We start from the raw sequence: 17,943 nt of genomic DNA, 5'->3' as shown, positions 1-17,943 counted from the left end.
TACATGACCATTCAATTGACTGGCTAGGTTTAATTTCCATGAGGTTTTTTGCTGACTGATTTCTGCAACATTTGAACACTGGATCATCAATCTTATTAACTTAGATGCTCAAAAATACTTATTAGTTACTTATTGCTATGTAAAAAATTGCCCTAAAACTTAGTGGCTTTGAATAACACATTTTTTAAAAAATCTCATCCTTTCTGTAGATCAAGAATCTGAACATGGCTTAACTGAGTCCTCAGCTTAAGAGTCTCTCAAAAGGCTGCTTCGTCAAGGTGTTAGCCAGGACTGCAGTCTCTCAAAAAAACTTGAATGGGGAAGATTCAGTTCCTCAAAGGTCTGAGGACCTCTGCTCCTTGCTGGTGGCTGGACAGGGGCCACCCTCAGTTCCTTGCCATGTGGACCTCGCCAGCTTGATTCATCAGAGCAAGCCTGCAGGAATATGAATTCCGGTAAGACAGAAGTTACAGTCTTTTATAACCCATTCTCAGAAAGTACATTTTTGCTCTATTCTAGTCACTAGAATTTGCACTTCTAGTCACAGAAGCAATGAGTAGCAATGGTTCCAGCCAACCCTTAGGAAGAAGTGATTTCACAGTGGTGTGAATAACAGAAGACAGGGATCTTTGGGAGATATTTTAAAAAGTTACCTGTCACAATATCAGACCATTTTATAGATTAGTTGCTTATTTTCAAAAATGACACAAATGAATTTTTTTAAGTTAATTTTATGGTCACTAGTACAGTGTTTTTTAAAGGAATAAATTTGGATGTTTTCTTATAATATGGGAGGTTGATCCATGATTATGTGTTTTTCCTTGAATGGTGTGTGTGTGTATATACATATATATATAGTAGAAAATTGTTCATATTACCAATATACCTGTAATCATTTCTGTAGAATGTCAACATAGTTTTTCAAGATTTCAGAATCTCCAAAGATTTTCTACTTTCTAATTTTTTTAGTTATATTCTAGATTTTCATCCTTGAAATTTAGGGCATTCAAGTGGTTATTTTTTAATAAAAAGATATTCTATACTTCCAATATTTTATTTCTCTAACATCCATTCATTCACATACCTTACACACACAGTTACACACATTCAATTGAATGTGCCTCTTGTTCAGAAAGTCCTTTTCAGACTATTTTATTGTATGTAAGTATCTAATGAAGGCACTCAAATTATTACTTATGGCCGTAATTGGCTTTGATTCCTCTTTAGGGCTTGCCCAAGGCAGCCAACTAAGCACAGGAATATAAACTTTTGGATTTGCATCTTATTTCTTGCTTCATTAATTTCATTAACTTTCAAACTGATGAATTCTTAGAATTAAAATGTCATTTACATTTAATACCCCAAATCACTTTCTTTGCATTTAAACCTTTTAATTGTATTTTTGAGTCCTGGTTCTAAATTGTGTTTGTCAAAGTCTTAATTAGATTTATGTCATAGGAATACAGGAGTTAGCTGAACAGTAATGGAATTGAATGAGGTTTTCTTTATAAGGAATTGGAAAATGGCCTAAAATATTTGGTATGCCATGGAGACTTTCTATACTGTGTAACTAAAAAGATATCTGTCTAAGCCGGGTGACTGGTGTACATAGGTTAACTATTGATTTATACAGGAAGATCAAATCTGGACACCTGAAGAAGAGACCTTTCTTTTTTCTGTACAAGTACAGACTGTGTAGGATTTGTCTAGAGTCATACTTAATAAAAGAAGATTTTATTTTGCTGTTTACTTACAACAGTGACAAATGGTGGCCAGAGGGGAAAGCAAAGTATGTAATCAATCTTAACACCTTTGTTGTTTTTCTGAGAGAACAATAACCACCCCCCCAAAAAACACCTCCACAAAACTAAAAAGAGACAAAACAAAAATATAACTTTGAGAGAAAATATGTCTTGTGTCTGCTATTAATTATGATGATGATGGTGATGATAATGACAACAATAATAATACAATGTACAGCATTATACTATAACTAATAACTGGATTGCATATTTGAAAGTTGCTAAGAGAGCAGATCTTAAAAATTCTCATCACAAGGAAAGAAATTGTAACTATGTTAAAAAACTGTAACTATGTTAAAAAAAATCTGCAATTGCAGATCTTTAAAGGGACACTGAAAATTAGGTGTTAATATCACAATGTCACAGATGGGGATATCTGAGGTTCACAGAAGATAAAAATTGAAGAAGTTGACACTTCTAAAAAATGGCAGAATAGTCAAATCCAGCTCCATCTTTCTTTAAAGTCTAGGTCCTTTCCATTAATTCATACTGCCCATCATAAAGACATTCAGTGATGGTGGTAGTCACATGCAGTTCAACTCATTATTTTCTATAGTTGTAATCACATAAAAAGTCTAATTTCTATAATTCCTTCCTGAGAAGTTCTTAGAATTTACATTTTCCCTTTAATTTTTTTGATATTTTAAAAACACAAATGTAACTCTACTATGTAGACATATTCAAAGAAACAAATATATTGTGAACAAAATTCAGCAAATTTTGTCTCTACAAAAAAGATAAATCCTATAGTGGATAGTAAACTGCAGCTCCTGTTACCTGACTAAAGTTCCAAGGCTCAATAAAATTCATAAAAGTATATGTGGACTCATATAGACTAAGATCACACATTCCAATTCTGACACTTTTACTGACATTATGATTTTAATAAATGCTAATTCAGTTCTTGCTAAGAGAAGACATTGAGCATGAGATTTGAAATTAAACATGGGACAAATCTTAGCTTCATCAACAGCCACATGATTTATATTTAACATCTTAGTCTGTTTTTATAGAGAGAGATGACTAGAATGGACTTCATGGTGTTATTGTGCACAGCAAATGAACAATGTGCTCTATGAATGGACATTATATTATTGCTATTATTATCATCCTTGATATTGATGTCTAAAAGAGCACCAACTTTGGTTTTGAATATGACTAGATATGATTGCTTCTTGATGGCTTTTATTCATTTACTCAATAATATTCATTGATATCAGATCATCTGCCTGGTTCTTTGCCAGTCATTGAGATGCAAGGGGAATAAAATACACACTCTCCCCTCAGCCCCATTCCTAGGTCATGCCTACTCCCAAACTACCTGCTGGCTTGAAATATAGTTGGGGCATAAGAAGAGGCCAGAATATCCAAGGACTGGTAGAGTAAAAGGCTGTTTACTTCTTCTGACAGTTTAAAAACATTAAAGGGGGGATGGAATGATCCCATTTAAAGATCACTCTGGCCACTATAAATGGGGTGTGGAAGAGAGTGCCTGTGGACACAGACATCAGCTGGGACTCCAAGGAGGAGATTACAGTAGGTTTGGTAAACTCATCGGGGTTGGAGATGGAGAGATAGGGATGAACTTGAGATATAGAACAGAGGCAACATGGACATGTTCTGATAGATTTGATATGTGAGGACCGGTAGTGGGAGGAAAACAAGGATGAGGTGATATTGATTCAGGGAAGAGGGACTAAGGTTAGATTAGCTGATCAAGAGATCAGCTTTGGAAATGCTGAATTTGAGATGTTTATGATACATCCAAGCACAGATGTCAGTTAGGTGGTTGGCTAGAGAAAAATGGAATTCCTAGGACAGGTTTACATGGAGATATAAATTTTGGAATTTTTATCAGGCAGACTAGCTAAAAGTCAGGGAGAAAATAAAGGGATATTTTACCAAGCTGTGAGAATATCCAACCCATGAGGTCAGAGAAAGAAGAGGGTAATGTATAAAAACTACCTAGCAGAGTGCCTAGTGCATATTTAAATGTAAAGAGTTATTTCAGATATCCATATATCTGAAAGATATCCATATAAGATGAATATTATGCTAAAAAGTAAAGCAGCTAAATGTCTCTGAAATATTTTAACCATTTGTAGCTACCCAATAAGTTTCAGTTATGTTTGTAGAGTGCTTTATGATTCCATTGACCTACTAATTAAATTTTGACTTATGTTAATTTTTCCATCTTTTCTGTTTCAGAGATATTGGTAAGTTGTACTTCATGCTTTTATAACCTGAACTACAATAGAGTTTTCTGAGCCAAAAACCTTTCTTTTTGATTTAGCTGAGCAAGAAGGGAGGCAGAGAACACTACAATGATGATAAGAAATATATGGGGTGACCTTCTGTTTCCTTCTTCCTCTTGCCTTCTGATTTCGGGTGCTCTGAATGCTTTCATTTGGAATGTAAATCTGCTTTTCAACAAAGGCAGCTTTGATTAAGTTCTGTAAGTTCTTGTGTGAAATTACAGCCAACTCTCAAGGTCTTCAGTAAATTTGCACATGATTTCGTTTCCCAGCTGTCTTTGGTCTTATTGAAAGCAAGGTCCTTATGAATCATGCATTTTTCTGGATGGGACACTCTTTCTGTGTCATTTGCTCTTCATTTTTGTATCTACATTTTAAGTTTAGGTGCTTTTCCCCGATTTTTTAAGGTAAGAACTATTTAGAAGAAGAATATTTACTTTGCTTAGTCTATGATGGAAGAAGAGTAATTGGTGTTCAGAATTGTATTCTTGCCCATAATTTCTAGATCTAGTCATCATTGTTCTATTTGTTTAAATATATTTCTGTCACATTTTAAATTGTATGACTGACAGGGAAACTTGGACATAACAAAATTTTCTGATGCTGAATATAGATGACATGGAGCGCTTGCTCAGAGGTCTTAGTACACAGATGCCTAAGCTATTATCTTGGGCCAAATTCTCATTTATTTTGCCAAAAGCACATATCAATTAAGTGGAGTCAGAACTTTCTGCAGTATTGCATTCACATTCTGGCTCACTGAATGCATCAACATTAACATTTTTGAGTTCGTGTTTTCCCTTTGAAATATCTAGGCATCCTGTCAGTCGTTTTTGTTTTTTTTTAATGTATTCTAACAAACCTTTTCCATACATCCCTGACTTAGTTTTAGTCCACACTTTAATTAACTCAAAATTTGAAAATAAAAACCTTAAGTTATACTGATATAATGTTAGTTTTAGAGAAAGCAGAGAATGTTAGAGAAATAGTCTCCTTAGCTAAGCCACACTGGGCTAGTTTTGTGCTTTGGTTTTGCACAAAAGCGAAACTTGGTGAACTTGGGCAAGAATTTTAAAATTATTCTTATTGTTGTTTTTTAGTTATTAGTCTGTTAATCATTAATAATAGAATATTAAACTCTGTCTATAGAAAAAAATTAGTTGAATATATTAGATGAAATAAGTAAAAAGAAATAAATTTGCTTCATTAACACAGTAAACAATTTATGATAGTTTTTATTATTACAGAATTTTGGAAGCTGAGACAGTTTCTGTGACTCAGTTTTCTAGAATGGACTATGTTTTCCAGGTCCCTTGTATCTAGAATTCCAAGAATGACTATGTTCAACTAGGCATATGTACACATATGAAAATGAAACTGAGCCTCCAAAAACCTAGTTTCCCTGCCCAGTTTATGATTAACCTCTCTTTCCAAAACTTTATTCCCTTTCTTGTCCAGCCCCTGTTCCCCTCAGGATTGAGGAGTATCAAAGAAACTGAGCAGGACCCTGTGGCCCTTCCTGCTATGTCCCCTGTTTCTTGTTTGTAGAAAAAAGAATTTAGTCTCCTAGGCTTTCCCTGAGTTCCAAAGAGCAGACTCAAGCAGTTACTAATTAGAGAAGGGAGGGAATGCAGAAACAAAGGAAAAGCAGTCAAGCCAGAGAAGTAATGATAGCTTAAACAATAGTTCCGTGATAAAACAGAATCATAGGACTTCTATTTCCACCTCAAGAGATATACATAACAATATGACGCATACCTCTGAGTTGTTTTGCAGAAGCTAAGATGCCAAAACAGTGGAGAATGTTGACTACATGCTGACCACAGCACAGCACATAGACCCCAGACTGGTTGGAACCAGAAGGTTGATGATTAAGATTTCTAAAACATTACACTATTACCTCACCACCAACCAGTGAAGAATGTCCATGAGCTGATCATGTACTCTGTGACCCTCACCCCTAATGTTGCCTTTAAAAACCCTTGTCTGAAAGTCATCAGAGAGTTCAGGTCATCTGAGCACTAGCTGCCTGTTCTTGCTTGGTGCCCTGCAATAAATGCTGTATTTTCCTTCACTACAACCCAATGTCAGTAGATTGACTTTGCTGTGAGTCAGGAGAGCGGACATAAGTTTGGCTTAGTAATAATCAAAAGGGCAAAGTTTTCTACAATATTGATCTGCTTTTGATAACAGATTGTAAAGTTTCTTTACCTTTTAAGTAACCATTAAAACTTTCTGTGTTTGCCTTTGAAATCCTTTGTTTAAGTGGATAAGTATTATTTCACAGTGAACTATGATCCTATTTGACCAGGTGTTTTGAAACTTTTTTGATAGTTTTGACAAACTCTCCAAGGATCAAATTCTAATTGAAGTTCTTCTGACCTTTATCGAGCTTCGGGGATGTTTCAGAGGGCCCCTGAGGCATCTCAAAAAGAGAGATTAAACTAATTAGCATTATTAGGTATGTTGGGTTGCGTGGGAAGCACTGTCAAGTGAGTGGACATAAACCTTCTTAGGTTATACTGTATGGGTAAATGTCATTAATATAGATATTCTAGAAATTATATGAAATTTCTAAAATTTGAATATGTCCTGGTATGTTATCAGGCATAATTCTAGTTATTATCTTACCATATTGTATATCACAGCAGTAACCAAGTTTCATTGCCAATTGCATTGTAATCAAGTGTTTAACCATGTCTTTTAAAGACAGTCATTTATAGACAGTTGTACTCTGATACTTTTGCAAAAAGATTTCATCTTCAAGAAGATTTATAGAAAGGACTTTAAGTACAGATTTTCTGATAACTTTCAGATTATACCGTTGAACTGGGTAAGAAATTAAATAATCCTAATTGAAAACCTGATGATTTCATAAAACTGTTAGTAGAATCCTAATGGAAAACATGATTTCATAAAACTGTTAATGAAAAGGATTATTTACATAGAACTGAGTGAACTAATAAATATGGTTATAATTTGTATGGAGTTTTTTGTCTGAAATGTTGCTGGATTTTAATCTGTGTTTTCCAGATATAAGGAGGCTGTTCCCTTTATGCCAATTATGATGTGGTAATTTGATAAATTACAAGTTTTTAAACAGAATTGAAAGTTATCTTTTCTCTCTAACTGATCCCTCCAGAAATTGGAAACTCTTAGGTTCCCAACAGCCTTATCAGGTGAGTAAGGAAGTCCACCACCTGATTGGTGCAGGAATCCCAGAGACATTTTTAGAGACCTTAAGAGAGGAATTCACCAAAATCTATAGGTATCGCAGACAGAATCTGATGAAAAGCCTTTGGTGTGGCTTTCCTGGCCTTGAGAGACCTTTTATAAATTTAGTCTAGTCTGAGATTCCTTATGAAAAGTTTCAGCACAGCTAATTTAAAAGAGCCTATACAATCAATTACATGTATGTAAATAATCAGGCCAAGCTTACTGAAACCAAACTTATGTTACAAACAAATTAGTATTAATTTGGCTATGTTTGATAGAAATGAGGGTAATTTTAGAGATAAAATTATTATGTTTCAGTGGATATTAAATTCTAGTTTTGTTAATTGAGGTCTGTATTTACTGCCTAAGACTCACTTCCAGATAGCTCCTTGTTGCTATGTTACATTATTATAAGGCTTAATTGAGTTATTAAAGGACACTTGACTTTTGTTTTGGAAGCCTATCACTGTAACCTATATTTTGATGAAGATCAGATGTCCCGTGGCCTGCAACCAGGAGATTATGCATACTGGAAAAGGCATCATTTAAAGGATGAAAACCTAGCTGAAAAGACCCTTATCAGATACTCTTAACTAGCTCATGTGCAGTGAAACTGAAGGGAATTTATTCTTGAATTTATATTTCCCACTTAAGAAGGGCCTCTGCACTGGACTGGTCTAGAGAAAGAACCACTGATCCCAAACAACACCCACACCAGGACGAGAAGAAGACAATAGCAGTGTAGACAACTGATCCAAGAATCTGGACCAGGACTGTAAGACTCATCCCACTAATTCAATTGCACTGTTTATATCAAATGTTTGTCTCCCTATCAAAATTGAAAGTTATTGTTTTACTTCTAACCATACTATTGCCCCTAAAGTTTAGGATGGAAAGAAAATTCTCTACTGAAGTTGTCACAGAGTATAACTCTGCATGACATGTATCACTGCTTGCTTAACTATACTGCTAAAAGCATGCGTGCAATGTTTGTGTGACAATTCAGTATAATTGACAAAATGTATAGCCTACATATGTTTCCCCATTACTAAACCTCTGAGGTTGTTCACTATGTCTGAATAGTTTTCCCTCAGTGTGGATAACTAGGCAAATACATATACATACATATGTGTGTGTGTGTATACACACACACACACACACACACATATATATATATATACACACAGAGAGAGACAGAGAGAGAGACAGAGAGAGAGAGAGAGACAGAGACCTAACATCAAGCAATCATCCTGGCATCAAGAGACAAGTGTTTTGATCATCAATGCTTTCTATCAAAAGATTTGTAAACAAAAGGGGAAATGATAGAAGAAATTTTCACTTATTAAGATATGGGGAAGTCATTCTAGCTCATACATGATTTAACTTAAACCAGAACAGTCTGTTTTGTGGCCTATTCAACATGCATTGTACATTTGCTTTAACCATTAAGGAAAAGAATACATTTAAAAATCAAATTAGAGTAACTGTGGTTCAGGCATCCAAAATAGAGCTGGGTATTCATTGTGGACATGATTTTACACATGTTCTTGTATTACTGAGAACTTGAATTTTCTGAACTGTATCAGATTCAAGGACACTACCAGGCATTCTCAAAACAATATCTGCTAGCGGCTGCCAACTGCAACCTTATATTCTCAAGATCTCCTCTTGTAACTATTAAATCTACCTCTTATTTTAGGAAAGTAGTAGCAAATGAGACAGCTCAAGCTATAGCCTTCCAACATAAGGCACTATATTCTTCAGCCAGAATAGTACTAGAAAATAAAATTGCTCTAGGTTAGAATTTAGCAGAAAAAGGAAACATATGTTTAGAGGCCAATAAATAGCTCCTGTTATATATATATTAATACCACATTAGAAGGTAAGACCTACTTAGATAAAATTAGGCAACTGGCTACCTGGTACAATAAGCCTCCCCAGAAGTACCAGGTCCAGACAGGTTTTCAGGCTTATTCTCCTTAGTTCCTTAGGGAATGAGATCTATTTTCCAAAGTTTATTAAAGTTCAGGTTATCACTGCCACTACTACTTCTAATTGGGTACCTGATTATAAAGTGTACCATAAGCTGTTGCACCAAAACTGTGGATGGGACTGAGATCTTAATCATGCAAGACCTGGATCCAAGACCTAGAATTTGGGAATATTTCCAACTTGGTGAGCAACACTCCCGTTCCCTAAATTGAGGTAGGACGACACTCCTTTCAGCAGGAAATAGACAGAGCAGTCATCATCTTGTTCCCTCAAGGATTTGGGGAAATTTATAACATGAGTGGGGACTGAAACCAAGCCCCAATAAAACCAAGTTCCCCTGCTGAGTTTATGATTAACCTCTGTATTCAAAACTCTGTTTCCTTTCTTGTCCCCTCTGACCTCAATCCAGTGCTAACTGAACGCTAATCAACCAGAGTCAGATGACTAAAATTGCTGTTGTTAATAACATCATTAATGTACTAAGATTGCTGTTGTCTACAATACTGTTAATGTACTAAAACTGCTACTATAGATATCATCATTAAGGTACAAACTCAGGTTGTTCCTCCAGAGCAAGATAAGCTAACAGAGCCCTGAGACATGGACCGCCTGACTAGAGAATAGTAAACCAGAGACATCCTGACTCCCAAAACTATGATTAAGAAATGTCACAAGACTATTAATTAACAAAGATTCTTTGTTCTTCCCCTTTAAAAAACTCTTAACCCAAAGACCAGGTTAGAGTAGATCTGAAGCTTGTCTCCCACTCCCTTTCTTGGTACCCCCTGCAATAAACCCTTACTTTGCTGCAAATGCCCGCTGTCAGAGTCTGGCTTTCTGTTCCACAGGTACACAAGCCCTTTGTTCGATTACAAAACTTAGAAAGAGAAGGTGAGCAGCCTGACTCTGGGGAGACCAGAACTTCTGGAACGCATGTCACCAGAGGGGTTTGGATTTTCTAAGGCTAGAAGTGGTGGCAGTGGCTTCCCGATATGGCAGCTTTCTGATCACAACAAGATTGTGTGGTCTAAATCATGGGTTAATAGCATCTCTCTTAGCAGACCAGTTCTACAATAGCCATCTGAGAGTCATTCCTAGAACTTCTGCCTACTTAATCCATGAATGAAGCAATATATAATATTCCTTAATAAAGCCTTTCCTCATCTATGCTACCAGAATAGATTCTGTTTCCACACCTGACCAGCACAGTAGTGGCTTATATATAATAAAAAAATAAAATCCTTAATTTATTTAAGCCAGTGTTTATTGTTTGCTTTTTTAAGGGGAGGGATGCTCTGTTATTTCAGTTAACTTTATGTTTAAAAAAGCTATGCTCAGGGACTAGAACTTACCATGTAGAACTGACTAAAGCAGGGGTCCCCAGGTCTCTGTTAGGAACCCGGCTGCACAGCAGGAGGTGCGCAGCAGGCCAGCGAGCAAGGCTTCATCTGCCGCTCCCCATCGCTCCCCGTGGCTCACATTACCACCTGAGCCATCCACGCCCCCCCACCCGCCGGTGGAAAAACTGTCTTCCAGGAAACCGGTCCCTGGTGCCAAAAAGGTTGGGGACCGCTGGAAAGGACAAACAGTGGGGTAGATATCAGGAAATAGATATTTCAGAATATCCTTGTTACAAGGTGGCAAAATATATGGTTACACTGTCACCTAATATACCTTTGAAAGCAAACGACATACTAAGGGGAATTGAAAAAAAAATGTTGAGGTAGTTGGCTTCTCTCTGTTAGTATCTTCAGAACTACAGACCCCAGACAATCAAACTCTTATTTTCTTTTCCTATATGGATATCCGATTAACCCAGCACCATTTATTACAGAGAGCACCATTTCCCTAACATACTGCCATGTCACCTTGTACATCAAGGGCCTGCATATGTGTGGGTCCACTCTGTGTTCTTTTCTGTTCCATTGTTTTATATGTGTGCATGATGCAAACACCACATCTTAATTAGGGTAGCTTTATATGTCTTTTTATGTGGTATTGTTTGTTGTCCTTTAAGATTGATATATTATTATTGGGCCAATCCCTTCTCATATAAACATTAGATTCAAATTTTTAATTTCTAGAATTTTTTTTTTTTTTTTTTGGAGGGAAAAATTTTGTCTGGGATTGCCCTGACTCTGTAGTTTAGTTTGGAAGAACCGACATCTTTAAAATATTGATTCTTCCAAACTGAGAAAACAGAATTGCTCCAAGTTTCTTGAAATATTTTAAAATATTTCTCAACAATATTTTGTAGTTTTCTCTGTTTAGGTCCTGCTCATCTTTCATTACATTTATTCCAAGGTATTTGAGGGTTCTTGATGCAAGCTTTAGTTACATCATTTCTCAAATTTCTTTTCTAATTGTTCCTAGTACATAGAAATATAGTTGAATTTATATATTGTATCCAATAATTGTTAAAGTTATTTTCCAATTCTAATAGTTTGTCTTTAGATGCTTGTATATTCTAAAAATACCATCATGCCTTTGGTAAACAACAACACATATTTCTTCCTTTTCATACCTAATAATTTGTATATATTTCTGTTGCCTTATTGCTGTCTAGGACCACTGATAAAGTACTGAAAAGTGTATTGATAGTGAACAATTTTATTTGTACACTTAAGGGGAAATTATAGTGGAGGAAAGATAATTTTCCCTCTACCCTTCTAGGTTCTTGGCTGAGATCCCCCTTTAATAAAAGACAGGTTAATAGAAGGAAAACAAACAGATGCTTAATAAAATGTATACCTCCTATATGCATTGGAGATACACAGGAAAACAGAGTAACTCTTCAAAATGACCTAAACCACTACCTTAAATACCATCTTCAACTAAAGAAAGAAGATGCTGGGGTGGAGGGGGGAATGCCAGGTATGAGAGGTTATCAGGTAAAGCACAGTAAACCAGGGTAATGTGCTTATGCAGAATTAAGTCTTTGTCTTCTTCATTGATAAGAGTTTCTAGAGATATAGTCATTCTTTTCTTCCTGATACCCTTAAAAATGGAGATTTCCCTTATAAATGTAAATTTCTCTTGTAAAAGGGAAACTTAGTCTTGATTTCCAGAGCTTTTTCTGTGTCTGCTTTTTCTTAAAATAACCAGTTCAAGATAATTCTCATACCAGAGGCATATTTTAGGGTGGAATATTCTGCTCTGCTTCAAAGCCACACAGGGATTTCGGATTCCGTGAAGGTGAGCCGTTAAATGGTAACATGTACAGTCTTTAATAAGCATGAGCGTTAAATAAGTGCCAACTGTTACATGTGATCTAATATGCATTGAGACTTATCCAGATCAAAATTTCCAGCCCTAGCAAAAGACGTTTAGTCAATTTCCACACCAAAAACCCAAATCAGGAGAAGAAATATGTGAATAGAAGACATGCAGGCTGGAGGTTCTGGATAAAGATTTTTAAGAAGCTTTTGAAATGAGAAATGAAGGCTGCATTGGGATATAGGAAGCCTATCAAAGATACAGAAAAATAAAAAGAAATTTAAAAACCATTGCTGCGGACTATTTGTCACCTTCATGGTATCTCAAGATGTGCAAGTTAAATAAAGAGGCCTAAATTATTTTAAAACTTTTATTTTCATGTGCTGTGCCATTTTAACTGCAGCAGTGCCCTAGGTATGAACTGCATGGGTCAGGGCAGTAGAAGTATTTGTACACATTAGCTTTATAATTTTCCTACAAATCGGGGAAATTTTGCCCTGTGATGTAAATACTAGGTTTTCACAAGGTACTTCTGCTTGCAGCTGTAGGGGAGAAAATATTTTTTTCTTCCACCCTTCTAGGTTCTTTGGGTGGTCTAACAGTTAAATTGACAAAGACAGATTAAAAGAGAAAGAACAAATTTAATTCTATACATTAAAAAAACAAAATTCAACTGAGTAAATTTGAAGATCTAATTCGCTGTATCCAATAATTCATGAATTGGGCAGCATCCCATCTAGCAAACAGAAAGGAACTCTGAGGAGATGTACAAAATGGAAGGCTTTTATAAGCAGAAAAAAAGGGAGGAACAAAAAAAAAAGAGCAAATTACTTCATCTTTCTTTGAGGGAAAGAAGGGGTCTATCAGGCAGATTATGTCACTAGTGCTAACTAGGTAATTCAAGACTGACTGGTGAAAGATTACATTCCTGGGAGAGGCTGAAACTGCAATTGAATCTCAGTTTGCTGACTTGGATTTTAGCACAAGTGACTCCATTTTGGGCCTCTTGTTTTGGCTTTTGTTTTTTTTAACAATTCTCCCCTTTTGATCATGACTCTAAGCTTAACTGAGAGGTGTGATCAAATTTTAAGGCCTGAGGGCTGCTCTCAGCTCTAACTCTGCAGTTCTCACAGTTTTTATTGACCTTTCCTGTGACATTTATGGGTCATAACATTTTTTGCTGACTCCTTATGTTCACAGGTCACGACTTCAGGTTCACCATTTTTTAGTTGGTCATTAATTTCATTTCTTCTTTGATGTTCTAGTCTTAGGGAGATCATTTGTTTGGTGATTAGTGGCAGCAAACATGCACTTAAAGCTTTTGAGAGAATACAACACACCAGGGAGACTACTATGATTATTATAAGTAGAAAAATTCCCAGTGTCTGAAGTATACTTGAGAGCCATGGTCCTGAAGGCCCAAAACAATCAAAATCAAATAAAGATCAAAGAAAGACCCCATTGAAGGGGTCAATTTTTATGCCAAGTGGCTTGCTCAATGATCTTATGTAACCGAGTTTCAACTTCCTCAGAAGTGTTAACCCAGGTGCAGCAGGTGGTGTTGGCCACAGCCCAAGCAGTTTCTCGCTCAGCTAAAAGATACTGAAGGGCTATCCTATAATCAAAAACAACTTTGGCCAGAGAGTCTAAGGATTTTTGTTGTGCAACTATTGCCTTAGCAGCGGAATCTGCAATATTTTCGAGAGTTAAGGAGAGGTTCCCGATCACAGCCTCACTTAAATTTACTTTTTTTTTTTCTTCATTTAACCAGACTGCTTTCCAGCTCACACCCATTAGAGACAGCCCCAGTGGAGGGAAGTGAGGGCTGAGGGCTGGTGTGCGCACAGGGAGGCAAGGAGGGGAGCAGAGGGGAGGGGACGTGAAGCACCCAGAACCACAGCGACATGCTTTCCAGAAGAAGCACTGAGGACATGGCAAGCAGGGGACACTGATACCAGGATTAGGGACCCTCAGCTCTGATACCAAGACCAGAGCCTCCTGGGTGGCGTTCTTTCCCCGGCCCGGGGCAGAGCCTACCCGACACCTCCCTCAGCACTAGAGCCCAGCGGAATAAGCCAGGTCACCGGGAAGGGCAGGGAGGAACCCAAGGTATTTTTTTCAAAGTATGGGCCTGCCCCAGTCCTGTTGGGTGGTGGGGACGAGAAGGGGAAGAGTGACGGGCGCCAAGCTCAGGGCAGGACTACCTTAGTTACGCTCCGGAGGCTCCAGATGAAACAGCTCCAGGCAGGAAGCCTGCCTTCTCCCAGAACGGTTAGGAAGTCAGGTCGCAAGTTTGCGAGGCCAGGAGCTCGAAGGGCAGCAGCAGCCAGTAGAGAACATACCCAGCAGTTGCGGCTCCTTGCCCAAAAGCACAGGCCCTGGCCTGGGGTCCCTCCTCTCCAAGGCACTAAGGGGAGGTTTAGGGGCGGAGCTAAGGGCGGAACTAAGGCGCAGCGCAGGGAATCCTGGGACTCTGCGCCGCGGCGCTTCGGGGTGGGGCGCCTCAGTTGCCGCGCTGACCTCTGCAGGGCGTGTCTGCTCTCTGCTGCGTCCTCCCGCTCTTCTTCTTAGTGCCGGCCCACTGCCGCTGATGCCTGTGGCCGGGACCTGTGCCAGCTCCCGTTTCAGCCCTGCCCGTCGACCTATATTTACTTCTCCCCAGGGAAGTTGGGTTCTGCCAAAGGAAGCAAGTCCTGAATCATGAATGCCTTCTGGTAAGTCTTTTCCGACTCACTCATGTAAATTAAGGGGAGTTGACCAATGAGGTGTCTCAGTTTGTTTGTGAACAGTTAGGGGCACAGTAAGATAACCTAAGAGGCATTTCCCAGTTATGCATCCCTAGGCCCAAGGAGAATGATAACCACCACAGAAAAAAATAAATCCTGTTGGGGCACAAGGCATCGCCTCTAGGGAGCATTGTTAATGAGCTCTAGCGTCATGGACAGATTGAAGTTTTGCTGACAAATCCAGCAGTCTGAAACTTTACCCCCTTAGCAATTGCCTGGGAGATAATGGAGATGATATTATCTTTCCAGGCCAATGCCAAAGTCAAGAAAAGAAAAAGAAGAAAAGAGGGTTTTAGGTTTAAAGTATGAAGTCTTGATCCCGTATCTTGGGAGGAAGCAGTCTACATTGATGTCAGCTGCTTCTCCTCCTTGTCAATTTGATTTGGAGGTCTCCAGCGTCTGGGCAGGAACAGGTGCCAGGTGGAGCGTTTCTCAGCTGTGCGATGTGTATCCAAGGTTCAAGTCCCTGAAATTTGGCTGCCATCTGGATAGTAAGGAAGTCTTAGTATAGTCCCTTACAAGGAGATTCAAGCAGAGTCCTTGTGCTTAATGATTCCAAATCATAAGTGTGGGAGAAAGTTGGAAACATTTGTTTGGAGAGTCATGGTCAGATATTTGAGGAAACAATTCAAAATCTAGTCCAGTTTACAGGTATATAATCAAACATCAAAGACAGGATTAGAATCTAATATTTACAAAGGTGGAAATATAATTTTTTTCTACAATTATCCCCATTTTTTCCCACAGATAATCACAGTAAGACTAATTTGTTTGAATTAAATTTGGCCTGATTATTTTCATAATTTTAGCAAGAACTTATGCAAATAACTATATTGCCATGAAAATATACTCAAGAATTTCTGAATTCTAGAGGGGTCAGATAGTAAGAAAAAATAAATGTTTCATCTTTGTTTACAAAGGTATGCTTTACCAAGTTGCTGTAAGCCATAGTAAGAGAAAAGAAAAAAAGTTGCTTTAAATCTGGAGAAAAAACAAAACATCAAGGAACCAGCAATGTTTCAAGCAAATATATATATATATATTATAAAATAATTACAGTTATCCTTCTAAGTTCATTCAGTTCTTCATAAGTAATACTTGTTCTGCTTGAATCTAGTTCAATTTTATTGTCTTGTAGTTATCAGAAATCTATACTTGTCAAAATCTTTTCCATGAATCTCCTTGAAGACAAAGCACTTTTATAGGAACACTTTTGCAAAAGCATCTGAGTAAGACAGTGATTCTCTGTAAATGACAAATATGCCCATTGTTAAAGATTTGATGAGAATTCATTTAATAAGGACGTGTAGTTATTTCTGTGATATACATTTTAAGATAATAACTGAAATTATGACTGATAATGTTATGCCAGGACATATTAGATTTCCAAAAAGTTTTGAAACACTTATACCTAAACAAATACAACGTAAAGTATTAGTATTACTTTTTATTTGACAATGCTTCCCATGCAATTTAACATATCAAATAAGCCTAATTAGTTTAATAACTCCCTTTTTATAAGAAGAGAAAACAAATCCTTTGAGATGTTCCAGGGACCCTCTGAAAAATCTGAGTTGGTTCAGGATCAAAAATACTTCATTTGGAATTTGCTTTTGGGAAAGTTTGTCAAAAATATTAAAAGGTTTACATAATGGAAAAGAATATTTTTAAAAAGTGTTGATGTACAGCTGAATCATGTTGCTGTACAGCAGAAATTAACACATTGTAAATCAACTATACTTCAATAAAAAAATTTTTAAAAAAGGAAAAAATATTAAAAGGTTTAAAAACACTTGTTCAAATAGTATCATGGTTCACTGTAAAACAATACTTAGTTATCCATTTAACTGTAATGACCATTAAAGCCTTCAAGGGCAAATAGAGGAAGTTAAGTTGTAAAAAAATAAATAAAAAGTAAAGAAAGAAATTTAGCTATTTTAATAGGGAAGACTCAGTTTTATTAAGTAATCAAAGACCATAAGTAATCAAAGACCGTAAGTAATCAAAGATAAAAATAACAAACACAGGAGATTGTTTTGATAAAACACAGAATCTTCACTTTCTAGACAGATCATTTAAAAAAGGTAAAAAACAAACAAAAAATACTTTTGTTTACAATTTATTATTAAGAACTGATCAAAATTCCAATAAAACTTGTTCTTCCAACAGAGAAAACCAAATTCTAATATTGCACCAGTTTACTTTTGATATTAACACTTGTGATTATCAACTTTTTAAAAATAAATTTATTTTAATCTTAGCCAGCTTGATGAAACATAAATTTTTTCCCCGAGATTTCCTTTCCACAAATCTCTACAATTTTGTCCTGGTTTTCCTTTTTTCCCGTTCTGAAATAATCAGTTTTACTTTATGACAAAATTACTTTCTTTTTCCTCATCAAAAATTTATCTCCATTCCTCATACCTTTTTATTACTGAAAACACACATCCTACTTTTCTTGCATATACAGATGCTTCCCTTATTATTTCTAGTAACTTTATATATATTTATATTTAATTATATATTTATGTAAAATATTTGTTTACATTTTATATATTTATTTTTATATTTTTGATATATTTAACCCTAAAAACCTTAATTTTTACTGAAAATAAAGATGTAAAAAATTGTGAACTGTCTATTATATTAGCATCCTATGGCTTGACAAATTAATAC

The sequence above is a fragment of the Balaenoptera ricei genome, chromosome 7 (genome assembly GCF_028023285.1).
Source record: "Balaenoptera ricei isolate mBalRic1 chromosome 7, mBalRic1.hap2, whole genome shotgun sequence".
Lineage (NCBI taxonomy): Eukaryota > Metazoa > Chordata > Mammalia > Artiodactyla > Balaenopteridae > Balaenoptera > Balaenoptera ricei.
The sequence above is the reverse complement of the archived record's forward strand: the minus strand, read 5'-3'. Positions refer to the sequence as shown.